The sequence below is a fragment of the Anastrepha obliqua genome, chromosome 1 (assembly GCF_027943255.1).
Source record: "Anastrepha obliqua isolate idAnaObli1 chromosome 1, idAnaObli1_1.0, whole genome shotgun sequence".
Lineage (NCBI taxonomy): Eukaryota > Metazoa > Arthropoda > Insecta > Diptera > Tephritidae > Anastrepha > Anastrepha obliqua.
Genome location: NC_072892.1, coordinates 701,829 through 725,527, shown reverse-complemented (window position 1 = coordinate 725,527; position 23,699 = coordinate 701,829).

Genomic DNA, 23,699 nt, shown 5'->3' with positions numbered 1-23,699 from the left:
AGTGAGGATTGTACAAATCAATCTTCACCACAGTAAGAATCTTCACAAGAAGGATATTATGCTCATCCAAGAACCATGGGTCGTAAAAGATCGGGTTTGCAGTTTGAACAATAGAGAATACAAATTGGTCAGCAAAAACAGCGTCTTGGAGAGACTTCTGTCAAAAGATAGAAAGCGTTTCGGAGAGCAATAGACTCCGGAAAGTAGTATCAACAGGTCCCAGCGACCCTAGCTACCTCATAAAAGAGAATGGCGACTGGACAACCAGCAGTGAAGAAACACTTGAATTACTAATGCAGACACACTTTCCACGTAGTCTGTGCAACGAAGATAATAGAACTCACCCTATAGTTTACACGAGAGTCCCCCAATAGATTTTATAACGGAGGGTAACATAAAATTTGCCATTGGCAACTTCAAACCTTAAAAATCACCAGGACCAGATGGAATCATCACCGCTGATTTGCAACGTACAAAAGATATGATTACACCTACACTCGCCTTAATTTTTGAGGCAGCGATACGACTTAATTATATCCCCAAGAAATAGGCAGAAGTAAAAGTGGTATTCATTCCCAAAGGAGCGAAAACCACACATACGAAACCGGAAGACTTCAGTCCAATTCACTTATCATCGTTTTTGTTAAAATCCTTAGAGCGGATGCTAGATGTGCATATCGCTACCAAAAATTCCTTTTAGGCAGCACCTGCTTGGTTTGACTGTTATATTCGTTTTTCTTTTCCACAGTTCCGCATTGAAAATTCACGTATGGTGTGTATATAGTACAGTTAAATTACTGTTACCTTATTATCATTATACTATTTACACATACATATACGAGCTTGTATTTTCGTACTATAAAAAGATATTGTCACAACCATGGAGCATCTTCTTACCATTTTTTCTGACAAGCCGTAGGTATATTGTTTTTGCTTGAGTATACTGGAGTCGCCGTAGCCGAATGAGTTGGCGCGTGATTACCATTCGGAATTCACGGAGAGGTCGTTGGTTCGAATCTCGGTGAAAGCAAAATTAATAAAAACATTTTTCTAATGGCGGTCGCCCCTCGGCAGGCAATGGCAAACCTCCGAGTGTATTTCTGCCATGAAAAAGATCCTCATAAAAATATCTGCCGTTCGGAGTTGGCTTGAAACTGTAGGTCCCTCCATTTGTGGAACAACATCAAGAAGCACACCACAAATAGGCGGAGCAGCTCGGCCGAACACCTAACAGAAGTGTACGCGCCAATTATTTATTTATTTTATACTGGAGTCGCTAGCCAAAATTACGCCTCTTATTATTTTTTTTAATTTTATTTTTTTATTTATTCTCTTTGAATGGATGCATTCTTACAGACTATATTGCTAATGTACAATAGCTTAGTAGTTACTAAGAAAAGAACGATTTAAGATGAATGACTAAGACGCCATACGGTCATGTAAAATCAGCACCAGAAAAATTGAAAAACATATTTAAATCTGCACATGCCTAAGGAATCGGGGTGAATCCCCATAGTTGGTTCTCGAGAAGCCAATTTTAAAGGTTTCGTACTTTCGGAGCCTCATATTGGGTATATTAAATTGAAATTTACTTAAAAGGGAAGGACAATCAATAGATCCAGAAATGATACCAATAATAAATGAGCACGATAGAATAGATCGTCTGCTATCAAGTGGTTTTAAGTCAATCAATACTCGTAAACATCGAGACCGGTACGATGGTACAGGTTCAGAAAAGTTTAAAGATCGGAGCGCAAAACGAAGAAAGACTTTCTGAACTCTCTCAATCCGATTAGACAGACCTATTTGGTACGGTCTCCAAATAACAGCGGCATACTCTAATCTTGATCTAACAAAAGCCCAATACAATGTTTTGAGAGTGCGTGAGTTGGTAAATGCAGAACAATTTCGGCGTACGAATGCTAGCATCGCATATGATCATCTTATGACATGGCTGGTGAAATTCAGCTTAGAGTCGAAAATAATGCCTAAGGGTGCGGCCAGAGTGAACGCTGATGCCGAACCGAGCCGAGCCGAGCTTATTGACGCTTATTTTCATGCGAGAAGAAAATTTGTATATAACACAGTGAATGCGAGAATCAGCGCTAAAATTTTGTTTATTCCATGTGTTTTGCTCTTATGTCATTTAATTTTGTTGTTCATTTGTGTTTATAAAATTGCTGTACACGGTAATGTATTCATCTGATGAAGGGTATTTTGCTTCTCCTAGTGTGATTAATGCAATTATTAACACAAAAGAGTTTGGAAAACATGCAATTACACTAAAAAGGAATGAATTTGGTGAATTTCATCATTTATATAATGATTTATCTTATATTTATTTCGAGGAGGGAGCCTGAGAAACGGCTACCCCACTCCATTGGCCAATTTTTTTTCGATTTTCGTGGTGTGGTGCACTATGGATTCCTTCCACCTGGCCAAACTGTTAATAAGGAATATTGTTTAAGCGTTATACATATGTCGTTTACGTGAAGCAATTCATCTAAAAAGACCAGAATTATGGGCCAACAACTCTTGGATTTTGCATCACGATAATGCACCGTCTCACACTGCACTCGTTCTTCGTGACCATTTCGCCAAAAATTCCACGCATATCGTTCCGCAACCACCGTATTCGCCTGATTTGGCTCCGTGTGACTTCTGGCTATTCCCAAAACTCAAGAGGCCACTCCGGGGAACGCGTTTCGAGTCGATTGAGGAGATAGATGCTGAATCGAAGAAGGTGCTGATGGCTATACCGGAAATGGACTATTTGGCATGTTTCGGGGATTGGAAAAATCGTTGGCATAGGTGTATTTTATCGAGAGGGGATTATTTTGAAGGGGATGAAATTGATTTACAAGAATAAATAAAGATTTTTCATTTTACAACCAAATTCACCTTACTTTTTGCCCACAGGTAAAAAAAGAAAATATTGATCCTGGCAATCCTAATAAGGATAATGGAATGTCATCGGTCCTTGATGGGTGTGCAAAATTTCAAGTCGATCAGATTTTTAGAAGCCAGTGAAAATTAAGCTCAAAGATTCCGTTACATACATACATACAACCCGACCTAATAAAAGTGTGTTAAAAACACAACTGCACTCTAAAAAGTAAACATCAACAATCCAAAAAAGCGAGCAAAACGCTTTGAAACTGTTTTCTCGCACTCATCGGCTTTGCTCTCTGCTCTTGGCGGCGCTCACTGTGTTATACACAAGCTTATTTGTATTGACTTGTATGTAACCAGTTTTATCGCACTGACAATCTTTATCGCACTGACAATCTCGGCTCGGCTTTCAGCGTTCACTCTGGCCGCACCCTAAGTCTTTAATTTCCTCAACGGATTGCAAATGCACTATAAGCCAGCAATACTATACGAAGTATGCAAAGTATTGTTTGATTTAGCATATTTTCCGTGAAAGCATTTGCTTATATTTAGTGACAAACGGTTTAAATAGCACCAGTTCCGGACATTGTGCAAGTCGGTTTGCAACTTTTCAGAGTCCCTAACACTGTTAATCACCGCAAATATTTTAAGATCATCAGCATACAACAAGTGTTCAGCAAAAGAAAAGCAATAACCAATATCGTTAATAAAGAGTATGAAGAGAAGGGACCCTAGAATACTTCCCTGTGGATGTCGTATTAACAACGCAGTGCCTGTTGGACAAATATGATTTGATCCATGGCAAAGACGTGGAGTGTATACCCAATGATGCAAGCTTCGACAAAAGTATTCGGTGCGATACTTTGTCAAACGCTCTAGAGAAGTCTGTATAAATTGTATCAACTTGAGATCTGTTCTGGAAGGCTGAAATGCAGTAATCATTGAAAATAGGCAAATTAGTGACAGTGGAGCGACTTGCAACGAAACCATGCTGGTTGATAGATATTAGGCCTTTGACTGCAAAATATAACTTATCATTCACTGTTATCTCAAAAAGTTTTGAGACAGACGAAAGCTTCGAAATCGGTCTGTAATTGCTAACATCGTTTTTATTTCCACTCTTAAATATAGGCGTAACGGAAGTAAATTTCCAGTCGTAAACAAAGATACCGGAGGACAACGATTTATTAAATATAATTTTAAGAGGATCAGCGAGACACAAGCGAGGGTCGTGCACATTGTAAAGGCATTTGTAAGCGGGAGTGAATAGTTCACCAGTCCGGGAAGCTCCGCATACCACTTACTTAAGATGTTCAACCTTAACGTCGTACTGCACGCGATATATTTTGCCTGAAAGGAAGTTTAGTGCCGCATATAATGATTCCCATGGCGGGGTTGGCATTACACCGGTTATAAGAACAGATGTGAGTATTTCAACCTTGCCAACCTTTTTAATCTTCACACCCTTCTCAAGAGCATTCCACCATACTACAATACCGTAGTAAAGAATTGGACAGACCGCTGTGCAGAGCCAATATATTGTATTATTTTGGGTTCCATCTCCAATTTTTTTCTAATTAACCTTCTGCAGGTGTACAAGATCGTTATTGTTTTACGTACTCAGTCTGCAATTGTTAGGGTTTTTCACCGTAGGAATATTTGTGTAAGAACAGGTCTCTTATGCCTCCTGCTAAAAAGTGTCAGATCTGTTTTTTTTCCGAATTTACTTCTCGACTATGGTACCAAAGTGATATTAATAAAAAAGGATATAGCCTAAACAGCTTGAAGCCCTTCGGTTTCGCATGTGTGGTTTTTTCTCCTTTGGGAATAAAACCCACTTTTACCTCAACCCATTTCCTAGGGATATAATTAAGTCGATGCGTCGCCTCAAAAATAGACACGAGTGTAGGTGTAAACATATCTACTTATATATGGTAGTATGTTGCAGATAAGCGGGGATAATTGCGTCTGGCCGCGGTGATTTGTAGGGTTAGAAACTGCCAATGGAGATTTTTATTTTATGCTTTGTTATAAAATTTTTTGAGGAATTTCCATTGGAAACTATAAAATAAGTTCCGCTTTCTTCGTTGCCAAGAAATTGGAAAGTAGGTCTACATCTTTAATTCTAGTGTTTCTTCACTGATAATTGTCCAATGCCATCCTCTTTCTTGAGATAGCTATTTTTTTCTTCCTTTTTACTCCACTCGGGAGCATAGGGCCTCGACAAGATTCAGTCTTGCGTTGGTGATTAGCTTGCCGCTACCAGTCCTAAATAGAGGGAATGCGCACCTGCTGGAAGGATCACACAAATGGTTGGGGAGTTCGCTAAATTTTCATGTGTCTGCGCTATTAGCAGGGAGTTCGCTAAATTTTCATGTATCTGCGCTATTAGCAGCCACCAGAAGGAAGGATAAAGTGCTTTTTTTTTAAACAAGGAAAGTAGGTAAGTTTGGAAAAATGCAGGGGCCGTGCTTTTCGTGGGATTCGAACCCACAACCTCAGGGATGGCAGGTTAGTGCACTTACGCTAGACTACCGAGATAGCTAGAGTTAGTAAACACTAAATAGTTTCAAATTTTTTGACCTCCGAAACAAGCATTACACCTTACGTGAATGCTCTTGTACCTGAACTTTCAACGGCAAAGCATATTTTAATTTTTTACTGTTAGTATTGTTTAGGTACTGTTCTTTTACTGATTTGGTATGCACGTATGTACATATGTATTAGAATATTTGCTTTACATGAATGAAAATAGGCCTACAGTGGAACAGAACATAGTAAAAACGAAATCGGTAGCGCGCATCTGAGCGGTGGTATCGAAAGCAATAATAAATTCTAATGACCTTGTTGAGCTACGAAAAATCATTTAAAGATCCTACTACACTAATATAACAGTTATAAATCACCAGTTTATGCCTTTAAATGAAAAACCAGTATCAATAATTTAATATTTTTTATTTTCATTTTTTTTTTATTTATTCATAATAGTTGTTGGTGTGTACGTTCATTTGATGAAAACTTTGTTATGCAAAAAAAGTAATTTATTATTGTGCTATTATTCGTTTAGCAAAATGGAAAGTAAAATAAAGTAAATGAAGCAATTCATTACAAATGCCACAGGATTTTTTGATTTATTTAAGTACACAAATATTATTAAAAATAACAATTAACAAATATATTTGCATAAGTTACTTTGAGATTTCACGGATCAAAAACATATCAAGCTGGGGAAAAGCACGTTAGTGTCGGGCAAAAAGAAATTAAAAAATAATATATTTGAGAAAATTTACAACAACATATAATTTCTTAGTTATTTTCATGTTTTATTGAGAAATGACTATACGTGCGTCACATTTGTTAATTGTTTAACAATACATTTTTTATGATTTTAAAATATTTTGTTACCGGTAGCGGTATGATACACCCACTTTTGGGTAAAGACGTGGTAATCGTATTGCACCCCACCTCATTTAGGTCCGATGTATGACACATATTATTAACATCGGATAAAATCCAGGCATTTTATATTTTAAGACTAAATTTCCGTCCGTCTTTCTTAGAAATCCCCGTTACAAGTTACGTATAACTCTCATTGTCTATAAATTTGTTTGATTTCAAAATTTAACAGCAACCCTCAACTAAATTTTACTAACATATGCAAGGGTATACAAAGCTCGGTCCGGGCCAAATTTAGTCTTACTTTTCTAATTTTTCGAGCTCAACTCCCAATCCGTTAATAGCGAGATTACCCACACGAAATTTCTCTAAGAAATAAATAGGAACGCCGGCAAATAAAAGCTGTTTGTAAATATTCTAATGAAATGTTTATTGATTATGCATTCATAATACAGAAAAAAACGATTGCTACATAATAATGGAAAGAGTTCCCGGCTATTTTACTTGTAACTTATGGGCCACAGCTAGCGGTTGTAAATACGGAATCCTTATACTGCCAAAGCCGAAAATGCATTTTACTTTTCACTTTCCAATGTCGTTTGCTTGCCATAAAATAACTCGCCACTTCTCTGGTCGCTTAAGGTCAGTTCTGCGCAAACTGCATTTTTTTAAAGTACGATCACACTCACCAATAATTTAAATTGTAGGTACTTCGCACTGATTTCATATGTCTGGCCTCTTTGTGAACGAAAAAAATTTAGTTATTTCTAAAGAATCTGGGATAAAGCTTCGATTTGCGTAAAAGCGGATACTTGACTCTGTACATTATTTATCAAGCTTTAAAGAGTCTTCATTTCCTTGTTTTAGGTAAAAATTGCGATGCCTCTTGTGGAGCCATACACCTCCGCCATGTAAACTTTTTTATACTGTATTTATTTACATATGTATTAAAAGTAAATATGTGTGAAGAAGTTCTACGGCATCAGCAGTAAGGCGCTGAATTTTGCTCCTGCCAACTCACTTTTATCTCTTACCTTTTGCTACTGGGTTATATTTGATTCTTTACAGCCATTCAAATAAGAAATCATGCAAATAAATACTTGATACTTCTACAGTAACTTCAAATGGGCATAATTTAATATGAAATGCTTTCGAACGATATTTTATTTTATAGGGTGCATTTTGTGTTGCAGGTCAATTTTGTTTGCCAGCATTATAGGTGATGGACGATATAAATTAATTAAGAGGCATCTAACGCTCGATCAATAGTTCAAATTATTAAAACATTTTGTTTAATAATTGTTCAGTAGTGAATACGCGGAGCAAGTTACTTAGCTTTTTTGCTGGTAAGCAAAGTCAAGAAAGTCAACCTTTATCGTACAATAAATAATTGTTAAATTTTAGCCAACGTACAACCGAAAAAATTGTTGCAGTAAGGTTAGCTATATGGATGTCCGAATACATTCATGCACAATAGGAATTTGAATGAAATGAGCCAATTCAAATGCAGCCTTATCTTTTCGATAAAAGCTTGAAAGATTAGATAAAAGCTAGGCTTAACCAAGTTGTTCTGCAAAATGAATGAATGTGCGATCCCGAAGTAATGGTCGCGCTTACGACTACCATAAATTCTATTAAAACCCTTTTTCGCTTCAATAAGCATTAATTTTAAATATATTACATTTCACAACCAACAAAAACCTGTTCATACCCAACCCCGTATACTATATTTGCTTTCATAACAAGACCTCTCTTTTTTTTATATCCAGCAATTTTTCTTTGTGGTACCACGGTACGTTTTACAAGTCACGTCAGTCAAATTCGTTGCCGCAACGGACACAAAGGAGCCATTGTCACAGCCCTATAAGTTGTCGTCGTCTATGGCACGCACAGTAAATGGAGGTACGGAAGAAGAATGGGTTTACCTTACGGTCGACCACCGCGATTTGATCGATATCCCATTCCGTATTTAATAAAATATTGCAGCATCGAATTACATTCATCAGTTATTAAAAAACATCGACCTGAACCATAAGCGCACCCTGTATTATTTTCTGTCTTTTGTGCATGGCCCCGCAAATGCTTTACGCTCTACTTGCCGACAACGTCACTTATATGCAGCTGAATTTGCATAACTGTACAATGCACATTGCAGCCCTTTTTGCCACTTTGTTTCAAAGAAAAATGCAAAACTTTTTGTTGAGCTCTGCCATTCCTGGGTAATTTATGTATACTTTGTGTGTATAAATATATAAATTCATGCATTTCCTATTAAAATGCTCACCTAAAACATATAAAATTGCTCGAAATCCCTCGCACCCACACCCACATACAAACTTCACGATGTAAGCGTGCTTATCACGCTCTTTACACCCGGCATGGCCGAATTCGGCGTTCTCTTTTATCTGCGTTCAAATGCCGCTTCATAAGCACACACACATTCATAAATGCACATGATCCTGTACACACATATTGGTTATTTATGCATATGTCTCTAGCATACCGCTCGTATTTCAATATTTTGCATATCCGTATTTTCTCAGCGCCACAACATATGTAAATATGTATATATGTAAGTATGCACATGAAACCATTACGCCTGTGTCTGAAGTAACGCCGGTATGTATTTAAGAATTCCAATGTGGTTACAGCACCAAAGGACCATTCACCTGGGCGTATAACTCCGCCTCGTACCCGCTTTCGCACTGCTAACCACTACACAGAGTCAACAGCGGATGCTGCACTTAAGATGATAAAGAAGATAATTCCAACTAAATTGAATTTATTGCTAATGCTAAGTATACCAACAAAACGTACCAAGTGTGCTGCAAATATGTGGACTTAAGCAAAAACCCTACCAAACAAGCGCTTCTTATACCAACACAAGTACGTATGTGGCCGCTTACGTATATACTAACAAATGGTCACACACACATATGTATACGTATATACGTCCATATTGGCAAATATTGTACAAAATATAAAAAATTATTATATAGGAATTACACGCGAGCTGTAATGTTTGTGTGCAAAAGTGTTTAAACGAAGTGAGCTCTCACTGAATTTGCAGAATCGCCTGCACTTCCCCTTTGCTCATGTGTGAAAAAGCTGTAATCTGAAGTGTTGTGATAAGTTGTTACACCTATAAGTCTTTTCAGAGCGTATGGAATAAAACAGATTAAAATTTTAAATACACTGTAACTGGTTGAGCATTATACCATACGAACATATAGAGGTGGCCAAAATGCGCCTAGCTTCAGTAAAGACTCTGAATGTCACAGTTGACAACTGGCAATTATGAAATTTTAGCGTTAGGTTGTGCTGATATCAAACAGCTTGTAATTCCTATTCCTGTCAACAATTAAGTAAGTTAGAATGTAACCGGGATTTGGATTGGCCACATCGTAAGAATCCAAAAAAGGTTGTTTACTTTGCGTAGAATTGGAGGAAGAAAGAGAGGCCAACCAAGAAAGAGATGGCTTGATGACGTTAAAGCAGACTTAAAAGCGATTAACGTTCGTAATTGGAGAATGGTCCGCCACAGAATGTGAAGCTAAAAGAGAGAGAGAGAGAGAGAGAGAGAGAGAGAGAGAGAGAGAGAGAGAGAGAGAGAGAGAGAGCGAGAGAGACAACGTAACTGGGAGCAGATGTCAGAAGAGCAGCTAAATTAAGCATTTATGTATTTTGTAAAAACTCACATTTTTCAATAAGAATTTTATTCACATATAAACAACCAAAAAATTGCATTATCTTTTTGATCAGTTTATTTAACAAGTGTCTCAGCCTTAGGGGCGTACCTATTATTCGTACGTACGTATCTATGTGTACTTGTATAAGTTAACACCACACCTTACAAAACCTCAAATTGCACAATAACCCCATGGGTTAGTGGTACCGATAATACATCCGGTGAATTCGTTATAACCGCTGACACTGCATCAGCATTCCACGAACATTTACATCAAATTAGTAAATGTATCGATCAGCAACAATAATGAGTCAACAACAGTCAGCATATTGATGGTCGAAATAGGTGTAATGTAGAAGTAAGAAACATATTGTAATTAATCTTAAGTTGAGCTTAAATGAATAAAGACAAATAGTACGATTGTCCTTTTTAAAAATTAAAATCGAAATGTAAAATATTTACTTATATTCGAAATTCGTGGAAGTTACCCTGATACCTAGGGGATGATACGTAGGCGGAGGCTTTCACTCTAAGGAAATGAAATCCGGCTACCGGATCACTATAGCGTATTTCAAGCCGACCTGTTGGTCTTAAAGAAAAATGTCCTCACTACAGAAAAGGTGATAGATAGTCAATCGGTCCTGAAATCACTACAATCACCTAATATTAACTCGAAGACAATAAAAGAATGTATCGACGTTTTGACAGAACTATCACAGCAATTATACTATAGCACTCAATAAATCTGCTCTGGGAGCCAGATCACAGCAACATGGAAGGTAACTGCAAATCAAATGAACTAGCGAGACTGAGTACCACATTATCGCTCCAACCAGATAAAGCGAGCAAAACTGTACCTGTAGCAACTTGTAAGCTGCTAATAAATAAACACTCTATCAAATGTGCCAACTTGCGATGGATTCAGTCCATGGTCTGTATAACCAGTAGGATGACGTGGGAAATCTTTTTGGGGCTCTAACAGGACATTGTCTTATAGGCAGACTGTAAAACACTTTCTATGCGGGTACATGGCTCTGGGTAGAAGAAGGTTCAATATTCTAGGAAAAAGTTGTTTGTATATTTTGGCGGAAGTAGTAAATTTAAAACTAACAAAGAGTGTTTGATAAATTAAAGCCACTGGTTGGCTCAGTGAGGACAGTATAGAGTGAGAAGGGGGACAGCCCTGGTGTAAACAGAATGGGCCTACAACAGGCCTAGGTTTGTTAATCAATGGCGTGATTAGAGGGTTGAACACTCTTGCATACTTTCCACTCTTTGGTGTCTATTGCCAAAAGTTAGCATTTCGTCTCGTCTTCCTAATCACTGTATCGTATTTCAGGCAGAAATTTCAGCCATTAATGGGGTAGCTACCTGGTTAAGCAAAAATGTGACTACCTTATAAGACTATAGTAATTCTGATAACCAAGCGGCGATTAAACCTGGGCGTATCTTAACGAGATGGCGGAATATTTCCGCATCCATTTGAGGCAGACAAATTAGCGAGAGAGGGCACTACCACTCGCCTCCCTCTTGATATGGACTGCGTGGAGGAAATAGCATTGCCACTTCAGCCAACACGAGATGGGTTGATAGTCTGACATGTAATACCACAAAAAGAATACGGCCAAAAGCGAACTCAGGCGCTCAAAGGCGCTACGTAATCAGTCAAGGAAAAACGTTCCTATGTTAGTTGCTTTGATCACAGGCTACTGCCTCATAGGTCGACATGCTCAAAGATTGAACGTATCTGATTTCAACTATTGCAGAAGCTGCAAAAATGAGGAAGAGTCCGTTAGATAGGTTTTCTGTTACTGTCCCGCTACTAGTTTCAGATACAGTGGCTACTAGTTTCAGATACATTGGCTCATCGTTCTTAAATGACACTGGATACCTTAGGGATTTAAGTTTAAGTCAGATCAATGGATTCACACTTAAAACAAATGGTTTAGCAAGGAGTAGCAGATAAACTGCTACTGTGGTATCGCAATGGATCGGCAACGGTCTAAGTGATTTGCTTCAAAGACCGACTACCACTTCTACCTACCTACTTACATTAGTGCTTGTTGAATATAGTAGCTGAAGGCAACATACGTTTTGGAGGTGGTTATCAAAAGACTGCAGCGTCAGTTGAAATGGTTTAGAATGTAAAGCAACGGCTTGAGCGAAGTACCCGACGGAGTGTCAATCAAATGGCGAAAGAACTGAAAATATCTGACTGTAGTATCCGCCATATAGTGAAAAATGATCCCAAAGGCGCATGATCTCACACCAAAGCAGCAACAAGTAGACTTGAGAAAGCGAAGGAGTTGATTAGCTTGCCCGAAAGGAGTCAATTTCCGAATATTGTGTTTTCTGACGCGAAATTTTTTCAAATTGAGCACTTCGCAAACTCCCAAAACGATAGTCTTTATTTGACCGACCCTTCATACGAGAATTCGAGTCATCGATTGGCCACCAGGAGGCAGTCCCCCCACAGGTAATGGTTTGGGCCGCTGTAAACGGAGATGGGCGCTCTCTAATCGTTTTCATCGAGCAGCGTTTTTATTCGGGCAGCTTGCGATTCGTTTCTGGACCATCTCAAGGCCCTAGTCAACGCAAAACGAGGTCATACCGAGAGAAAGTAAATTTATTCTTAATTTTGTATTATTTTCACACATATTTTACTTTGAATTGAATTAAAGTAATTTTCCAAACTAAATTGATGGCCTTTTTAATTGGCTACACTTCGAGTGCCGGACTCTGTACAAGGAGCTGCCCACTAGCTTTTTGTGAATGATTTTCAAAACTTTCGACTTTGAAATATTTCTTAAAAAAAAACAATGTATGTAAATACTTGAGGCGCATATTGAACCGAAAAAGTTATCAATGACTCCCTTATAATAAAATTCTGGACCGCCACTGACTGACCTTACCGATTGCGGCAAATTGATTTCATTGGGGATTTGCTGGATATTTTGTAGGGCGCGGAAAATTAAGCGTTTATTGATATTGTTCTGGGCGCTTTCAATTTGTTTGCATTCGCACACAAAGTGGGAGTCTGTTTAAAACATTATTTATTACAACAGAGAATTTATGATTGAGGTCAAAGTGTAGTGGAGCAGCAAAAGTTTAATTAGATTTTCGTTAAAGTGTTAATAGAGTTTTTTGTTACATTGCACAATTCACGCTGCGTTACACTCATCTACTGATATTCGATACCCACGAATGTATTCAGAAACCGTTCAACACATGCACACACACACACACATATGTATATGTTTACGCAATGCGCGTTAATACTTGCTCACAATATTGATTAATTGCATTAAAAATTTATAATAAGTACGAGGTATGTCAATTAATTTCATATTACAGTTAAAAACAAAAATCGATGGCGCAGCTACCCCATGGTTCAATGAAAATAAATACATCTCTAAATATGTATGTATTTATATCTTTTTTTGCTTTTATACGTAACCGTGGATTTACTAGTATAAGTGTATGCATGCCATATTTAATTAGTTTTCTTTTAATTAATTTAAATATTATAAAAGAAAATTTTGCGGTGATAGTTTTTTACTCCCAATTATTTAAATCGCTGCAATTAAGAATATATTAAAATTCATTTGGTTTCGAACTAAGTAGAAAAAGCGCGTCTGAGTTGGATTGATACGAGCTCAATAAGAAAAAAAAAACTATAATAATATTAGACAATACCGCAAAGCAATACCTACATAAATACATATCTTTCCCATACTGGGGTTCTCTAACAGATACAAGTAGATATTGACATGCTGAGATGGTATCTAAGAGACCTGATCTTCATTGTTTGGTCACTGATGCCAAATGATCAAGGCAAGACGCACGATGATGTCATGTGTTTGATTACATTGATTACTTTCATAAGTTACATTCAAATTTTGCATTATACATATACTTCATGATATATGTCTCGCAGTTTCTAATAAAGCTCCATACTGCCGATCCCGGGGCTTTGCCTTATATTTCTTAGCCGAAATAGTTGCTTTCTGCCTATGTCATGTTTGCCTTCTATTTTTCCTTGCGAGATTAGTTGAAGTACATGACATTTCTCATTTCTTCAGCATTTGTTAATCTATCAGTCCAGCGTATTTTTAGAAGTCTTCTCTTTATGTCAGTGGCTTTAATACTCCTTATCCTAGTAAACTGTAATACAGACAATACGTAACATTTAACAAATCGAATTTATAGTCTTGCACTGAAGTCATGATAATTGAGAGCTTTTTTGTACTTTGGCATATAAAAACCGGAATTTAGGCCGTACATTTCTTAATTTTTATTTCTTCAGAATCTAAAACAGCCTTTATGTTTTGCATATCTATATTTATAATATTAAATAAGCTAATTTTTACTAAATAACGAATTGGACACTTATCTTAATGAATATCTGCTCCGAAGAAATTTTAATGTTATTGAATACCGGTATTAAAGCTACAATTTTCTGTTGAAAAAAAATTGCGTTAAAATATCTATCTGCTCCTCTATCGAGTAGATAGTGCCGTTTTTTACGGCCGCCGTAGCCAAATGGTTGTGTGTGACTAGCAGTCGGAAGCGGTCAAATTCAAATCTCCCGGCATGAAACACGATATTATATAAAAAGTTTTCTCTAATACGGGTCGCCTCTCGGCAGGCAATGTCAATCCTCCGACTGTATATCTGCCATGAAAAAACTCGTTATAAAAAATCACCTGCCACTCGGAGTCGGCTTAAAACTGTAGGTCCCTCCATCTGTGGAACAACATCAAGACGAAACACACAATCACAAAAAAACAAATATATATAATTTTCGCATTTTCGACTTTATCAAAAAAAAAACTGTAAAATGTACCTAATTTTCTCTTTGTTGACTTCCATTGTTAACACCCCGTAACTCACAACTGAATGAAATAAACAACAAATCGATCACTGCAGCTATCTACCGAAAAAATAATGGCTTTACTTTTCCCCAAACTAATATTACTTATTATTATTAATAAAATTATTGTGATTGAAACTTATCTAGGTTAGTTAAGGTTTCGATTGTTGTCATAAGGATACAGGAGGGTCCCACTTAAACCTGTAGGCTCCTTATGATACCACTAGTTTGCACACAAGTTCCCGGTCTAATTTCCAATGTGGTGAAATCCCTTCGACTCTTGAATGAGCGATAAAATACAAAGGATGACCGCCGATTCAGTCCGCCAGACATTCAAAAATCGGAGCATAGTGGCAGAGTAAGTATTCCATGCTCCCCACCTGTTCCTTGTTTCAGCAGCTGCAACTGAAGTCATTACAGTGCAACCCCGTACTTGAAACTTATCTACCTTTTTTGCTTTTTTATTAATAAAAATAATTCATTTTTTAAATTTCATTACTTATTTATGTATTACTTAGGGCCTTTAAATTATTCGGTTCGGTTCGGGTTCTAAGACCGAATGTTCGGTCGTTCTTCACTTATATGTAATTATGTGTGTAAGCGAGAACACCTTTAGATACAGATGGCGCTTTCTAAAGTCCAGTTTTTCAGTGCTATAAAATTTTAAAATTTAACTTGCAATAAAAAAATGGCCCTCAGTGCCTTGCTCCTCAGTATACGTGTTTTGTCATTAGGCCCACCCACTTGCTGTCTTAACGTTTTTAAAATAAAATAAGTTAAGAAAGTCATTAAATACCGACATCAAATGTGATCGTAAGTGGCGCGTTGAAAATGGAGTTGTGAAACTACAAAACGACAGTTCAATTTAAAGGGTCATGGCTAAGGTTGCAGTCCCTTGATATAAGACATTTTGTGGGCTTATTGTAGCTTTATTGCCTTAAAATCGATTCTTAACTCATGGAGACCTCGTATTATGAATTTCCACTGCATAGAGATGCCCTTAGCACTTGGTACTGTGCGATGTGTTTTCCTTTCAAAATTACCAGTTACGTGTAAAGTCGCACACCATCTGCTGGATTACGTTGCCCGCAAAGATATATGTATGTATGTATTAAAGAGATGAGAAGAAATTGCAAAAACTGCCTTAGCCATCATAATGATACTCAATGGCGGGAGGAGAGTTGAATAGCGAGTCTCTACGTGCAGGTATTCAGCGGTAATTTTCATAGTAATAATAAAACGCAGAACGCCATCGGGCAGCATGTCCTCCATTATGCGGACATCATCACATCAAAAGGAACATCTGTGGGTGGAAAAATTTTAATGGTGATGCGAATGAGAAAGCTGAAAATTTTAACGTTTTTGCATTTACACGTGTTGTGGACCAATAAAGGGCATATTAATAATTTAGTACGTTTGCTGTTTAGAACGAAGCACATCTCATTTGAAAACGTCGGGATAGGTATTTGGATGGGAACGGGGAGAATATGGGACTTATGTATACATATGGACATACATTTACTTGTATGTGATTAGGATGCTAGTTCGAACAAACTACTCGCGTATGCGTACGTAGGATTATTCGTACCCAGAAATATGCGGTACATTTATCTTGTTGGTCATTACTTTTTATATTTAATGCCGCTGAAGGTAACAACAGGCTTATTTAAAGTCAATTATCTGCACCCAAAACATCGTAATATATGTAGCTATTGTTGTAAATAATAGCCGAAAGAGAAATGGGATTTTGTACGTATTTAAATGCGAAGAGATGGAGAAGGTAATTTTTGTTAAGACTTGAAAAAAGTTATTACCTTAAAGTACATAAATATTTTAGAACGTAGTTATAAAAAGGTAATAATTTCTGCGAGCAACTAAGGCGAATAGTTTTTGGAATTATCTCTTTATTCTAATGCCATAATTGGGACTCTTATGCAACTGCAAACACATTAAATTACATCAAATGCGGCAATGTCCGGAGTGTTGTCTACCCCTTGCCTCAAAAATGCTTGCGAATACGCACCACAGCCCACGATTCTTCATTTTAGTGGGTTGGTTTTGCTTCCACCAACGCCCATGAGACACCGTAATATATAAGTGCCTGAATCCACCATGCCATAATCCCTTTGAAAAATCCTTACTCATTATATTTTTTGTAAACGCTCGCAAATGAAATTCTTTTCTTTGTTTCCTCCTACTTTTCTCTTATTTCGGTCACCCACAGTGGGGTATTTACATTAAGATTTCAGCAATCTTTAAAATGAATTATCGAAAACGGTAAAGGGGTAATCTGAGAACGTAAATTTGAGGTGAGTAGCTAGGTTGATCATTTTCTTATCTGTTTAGGTTGCAATCATTTTTAATCAGCCATGCAGAGGTTGCAATATATTTATGTCTCATTCCATTCATTTACAAGTGGCCACCGATATTGAAACACATCATTTTAATTTTTTGTAGCTAAATTTTCTTTAATTTAAGCGTTCGTGCAAATGAATAATATGGGACCTTTGCTAATTATTCTACGAAAATTGGATATAATCCTGCTCAATTTTTTTGCTTTTATTTTAGTAAAGTGAAACTGCTCATAATCGTATCGTTGCAACAGACCACAATAGCAGAGGACTTTTTCACTTCTTTTTACATACTCATTATTGATCATGAGGCCTGCTGATCCCCTTCTAAATTTCTTTTACATGTAGTTGAAGAATTTGTGAATCTTGAATATTGAAAAGTGTTCTTATTGTTTTTGTAGGTTAGTACATGAGACTGCAATATCATAAACTGAGTAAATAAGTAAAAAAAGTAAAAAATATAATATAATATAAAAATTTTATTCGATACTTCCTTTTGTAGTACTTTGGAACCCTTGCACTTTCATTGGGCCACAACATTTTTCACGCATTTCGCATATTTATGGCTACACTGTCATCATGCGAATAACCCATGTACACGGCCGTGACAAAGAATTAAAGGCATTTTCAGCAGGACAAAGGAGGTATGGTACTCCATGACAGTAGAATTTCAATCACACCAAACACGCCCACATATACATATACACACACACGCCATGATCGAGAACACAAGCAATTATAATTCGACTTCGGAAACCAAGGGAAGTATGAACATTCGCGCGTATATAACTATTAATCGGCACATATTGATGCAGCGACGCGCAGGAATGCCGAACATAATTCATTAAAAAGGCAATACTTTCGAAGAAGAAGGCACGTGTGGTATTTGCATGATATTTACCATTAACAAGGCACTGGCGTACAGCAAATACATAACTCGAGTATTCCAAACATAATTATTGTCATGCATTTATTCTTGAGGGGCTTAGATGTAATTAGTATGAGACTCTAGAAGGATGTCCAAAGGATATTATATACTGTACAATTGAAATAAGTAGCCAATTTCAATGATAGCATGCGCATGGCACATTACTCTGCATAACTTAAAAAATTCGTTCGATTAAAGGCTAGATTTTAGTTTAGTGCCACTCACTTAATTTCAGCCATTTAATTCATTTTGGGAAGAGATTGAAAATTAAAATGATTTTCTAAGAATTAGAACACCGCCTATTCTACCGAAAGATTAATCCAGCTTAGGACGCACTTCAAATATCTAAAAAATCGCGTGAATAAAAACATATTTTCTTCTATAAAAACTACTACTAAAAACAAACAGTGTAAACGGCCAGCTTATTGCTTTCTAAGTAATACAATAATAGCACACAAATAGGAGGAGCTCGGGCAAACACCTAACAGAAGTGTACGCGCCAATTATTTATTTTTTTATTTATTAACATTGTTTTGAATATAGATAATTGAACATTGCCAGATCTTAATATATAAAAATACTGTATCACTATCGTTTGCGGTACATGGGAGTGGCCAGGACGATTCTTCTGGGTAGCTTCCTGATGAGCAAGCTTATGTAAGAAAGAGAAACATCCCCGGCTATCTGGTTGTCCGGACTATGATTTGGAGGCATGCACTTGGAATATCGGTCCCTTAATGGGGAAGGTGCCTCTGCCGGGCTGGTTGATGTTCTCGTAAGAGTAAACGCTGACATCACTGCCATTCAAGAAATGCGATGGCCGGGACAAGGCAAGAGGGACATCGGACTTTGTGACGTCTACTACAGCTGCTATGTAAAAGACCGCAAATCCCGTGTTGGATTTGTAGTGGGAGAGGCTTCATCGCCAAATACCTTCGTTCCGTCTGATGGATGATGCGCATCGAAGCGAGATTTTTCAACGTTTCGATTATTTTTGCCTACACCCCGATAGAAGAGAAGGACGATGCGACAAAGAGCGCCTGAAACGTTCCTATGAGCTCTGCCCCCACCACGACATAAAAATCGTGCTTGGCGACTTCGATTCCAGGGTGGGTAAGGAAGCGATTTTAGGTCAAGCAGTCGGGAAACTTAACCTGCATAACGAAATTTATGGTCTATGGGGGCAATTGAGTATACTCAAAAAAAAAACTTCTTCGGTTCAAGTTAAAACGACTATTGAAATGAGGAAATATGGGAATGATTTGGGGCCTATGAAAAGGCATCCTCTTTTCAGTATCTGATATTTTCTCAAAATGAAGAAAAAATGTTTACATGCTTTCGAGAAAAACTTTCCCGATTTAAGGAATTTGTTTTTATATTTGTAATAAATTTTATGTTTGAAATAGATAATATTTTGCTAAAAGAAAATAAAAATATAAAAATATTACTCATTTCAGAGTAAAATTTGCTGGAATTAGGGAAACTGTTATTTTGTTTCTAGTAAAAATTTACTAAAAGAAAAATAGCTTTTTTCTCAATTTTAAAAAATCTACCTGAATTTTCAGATTATGAAATGTTTTAAATATTGAATAAAAATGCAAAAAATTTGGTTTTAGTTTTTTATTTTTGAAACACAAACTGGAAAAATTCATTAAAAAACCTTTTTGGGCCGTAAGAGTTTTTCATTGTTAACAATATACACATGAATTGGTGGATAGTTTAATTCATCTGCTTTTATAATTCTAAAATTTCCGCTCTTAGGGCTTACTTTAAAAGATAGGTAGTGATTTGTGTACCCTAAGATATTTATAAATTCACAAAATAAAAATATGTCTTCATTTATAATGCAAATTTCGAGAACTTGGTATGATACAAAGCTTGGATTATAATTAAATACAATATAGTCTTTTTTATAACTTGTGCCATTTAGTTTAAAATTGGAATAGCAAACGCAATTACTGATCACGTCGGCAGAAAGTAAGTTTTGATTTCGTTAAAATATAACGACGATTTTAATTCATATTTTTCTGCGCTTAGCTTGTAGTTATCATATCTAAAATTATAAATGGTTTCAGAAAAGTTCATAGAAAACTTTAATGCAAGAGATAGTGTTATGTTTTTTCTAGAACAAATATTTTTTGTATACGATTTTATCTCCCTATGTTTTGATTCAAAAGGTAGTGTCCATAGGTCCTTCAATGGGCCCGACTGTTCAATAATTCTACAATAGTGGTTAAGAAAGTGATGTTTTGGTTTTAAACTATCGTTAAAAAGTTTTGTATATTCTCTGTTATGAAAAATAATGTGTGCTCGTAAGTTATCTATATCTGATTTGTTATATTCAGACAAAACTAATAAGTCCAGAAGTTCTATAAGGTTAGTCACGAATTTCCACAGTACAAGTTCACTACTCGTCGGTGCCCACAGTAAGAAACTATTTCTTGAATCTGCAATAGTGTACTTGATGAAGTGTTTTTTTTTTGTCTGTTTGCATGTTCTATATGTTCGGCCAGTTGGAATTAAGACAGAGTGTAGAAGATAAAAAATGACTAAGTCTTTTGCATCTGAAATTAGATTGTTAAAAAAAATGAGGGCTTAAGACATATTAAATACCAGCATTGATGCTTCTTTCTTTAAACTGCCTCCAAGTAGTTAAGCTGTTTGAATCTTTAATGTAAATTTCTAGCAAAGGTGGAATCGCTTGGCAGAAGCTCTCCCATTTATCAAATAACAAATTTTGCTTTTCGGGGTACAGCTTCTTAAAATCCAGTTCTATCTAAGATAGGAATGAAGAACAATAAATTATTTTTTATGTAAATAAAACTCACGAATTATACCATTAAATGTCCAAAACTCTGCTTATACTGAGGCCATTCTTCTAAAATTGTATTTAAATTGGCATCTTTTTGTAGCATTTGTCGTCGCACAGCAAAAGTCGCTTCCCATTTTAGTTGAACTTCAACGTTATACTTTAACCATGATTTTTCTTGAATGCAATCTAAATGTAATTTTTTTATTAAATGAAGGTTACATTAAATGCAGATTATAATATTTAATAATCTCTCATTTAAAATTTAAATTAAACCAAAATATACTCATGAGTTAAGAAAGCCATATCGTCGTTGCGATTGCAAAACTGCATAAAACCAAAACGAATTGACCAAAGAAACTGAAGTTTCACGTACACTCTTTTGCAGAATTACTATTTGTATATTGATCTCTGTCATAATATTAATAAATTATAAGTTCAGTGAAAAAATTGAGCTATACTTTTGTAAAAAATCAGTTTTCTCTTCCTTCACCACTTATGTAGTTTTGTATATTGGATATACGCGGTATTGCTTTCGCAACGACGATATATGTACAGTAGAAGCCCGATAAGTGCAATACCGATAACTGCAATTTCGCGGAAAGTATATTACAATTCGATTTTGAGTCCATAGAAAACTTGAAAAGAGCAATAAAAAATTGCAATTTTCGGGCGCAAAAGAATTCTTGTTCGAAGAAATTTTTTATTTAATACGGCAATGTATTTGCGTTCATCACGCGCGAAGACACAGCTTTATAGCTATGCACAGTTATGGTTCTCGGAATTATTGCGACCAAAAACACTGTTCTCACGCTTTGTGATTTTTGATTTTTACAAATAACTGTAAAATTGTAGCGCTGATATCATAAAATATGGCATCGAACCGTTTGTGACATTCAACACGCGTTAGTTTCAAGCTGGTTCTTGAGAGTAAAACAATCGTTCGGAGTTTGAATCATTTTTTTTTGCTTTCATCAAATAAAATCATGGGAAAAGTGAAAAAGAATCTACATTTTCTTACATTGAAAGAAAGAGATGAGATTCTCCAAAAAATTGAAAAAGGCGTTAAACAACGAGATCTTGCATTCGAATACAAAGTTGATTGCGCAACGATTTGCCGAATAAAAAAAAACAATTCCATTCATTAAAAGAAAATGCATACAATTCATTTTCACTTAGAAATAAACGGAAAACTTTGCGGTTTGGCAATCATCCAGAGCTCGAGAAGCGTTTGTCAAAGGATGAAAAAGGATATGTAACATCACAAATATAGAATGCTGATGAAACGGGGCTCTTTTGGAAACTTTTGCCAAATAAAACCTACGTTTCGAAAGATGAAAAGAGTGCTCCAGGCAACAAAGTTTCAAAAGATCGAATCAGTGTTCTTTTGTGTGCAAATGGTGATGGCAGCCACAAAATAAAACCTTTAACGATCGGCAAATCTATGAATCCACGTTGTTTCAAAAATTTCCGTCTATTATGCTAGCAACAAGACTGCTTGGATGACGCGGGATATTTTCAAAAAGTGGTTCTTTGATAATTTTGTCGAAGAAGTGAAAAAACTCGCCAAAGAAAATGATGTTCCACCCAAAGCATTACTCTTGCTGGATCAAGCCCCATCTCATCCGCCCGAAGAAGAATTAGTTTGTGGTGAGATCCAAGTGATGTATTTTCCGGCCAATTGCACAGCGATTTTACAGCCAATGGATCAAGGTGTTATTAACTTGACAAAAATTCAATACAAAACATTGCTAATGGAAACCGTAATTAGTGAAAAAGATTCTTCATTACATGAACTATTGAAGAAAATTGATTTGAAAACCGCCGTGGTCATGTTGAGCCAAGCATGGGGGAAATTGCTCCCTGAAACGATCGCTAAATGCTGGAAAAGCGTATTGGGGACAAGCCCAACAGTTGACGCGATTATTGAATCTAATCCAGACGATATGCCATTGGATATCGAAATTGACGACCCCCTTCTTGTTGGAGGATTACAACGGTTAAATGAGATGGTCGAAAACTATGTGGGTGAAGCAGACACAGATGAAATCCGCAATTGGGTTTTGGAATTAGGAATAGATGAAGGTGATAGTGAAGCCAATGAACCCGAAGATACTACTCAAGAAGAAACAACCGAAAAAGTCCAGCATGAATCGATTTTTGGCTGTGTCAATACAATTTTGAAATGGGGTGAACAGAACGATGTACTGTCATTCAATCAGATCGCTTGTTTGCATGATATCCGATCAAAAGCACTTGAAAAGTGTTACGAGAAAACGCAATCGAAAATAACAAAGTTTTTCCAAAAACAAAAATTGAATTTTGGAGCACACAGTCATTTGTCCTTCCGCATTGATCTCTTTGTATTAATTTCAATAAATATGTGTTCATTTTTCTTGAATATCGACCTTTTGAGTTCATTAATTGCATTGAATAGAGTTAAAATATTTTTCCCTAGGTATTCCTCGATCCCCAGGAGAAATTCGGAAAAGTGCAAATTTTCGCTAAGTGCAATCATTGCTGAAATTTTCCAATTGTACTTATCGAGCTTCTACTGTACCTATGTACATATATACCTGTTACGCAAGAATTAATCTCCGTTCCTTTTGTTGTTGGTTCTACATCTCTTTTGGAAATAAGACCATCCCGTCTAAGTTTCAATAATACACTGTGGTACTTAGCATACAGAGATCCACCTGGCTTTTTTCCTTTCTTATGAATGTAATATATAATATATCCTGTGTAAATGAAATCGAGGTTAG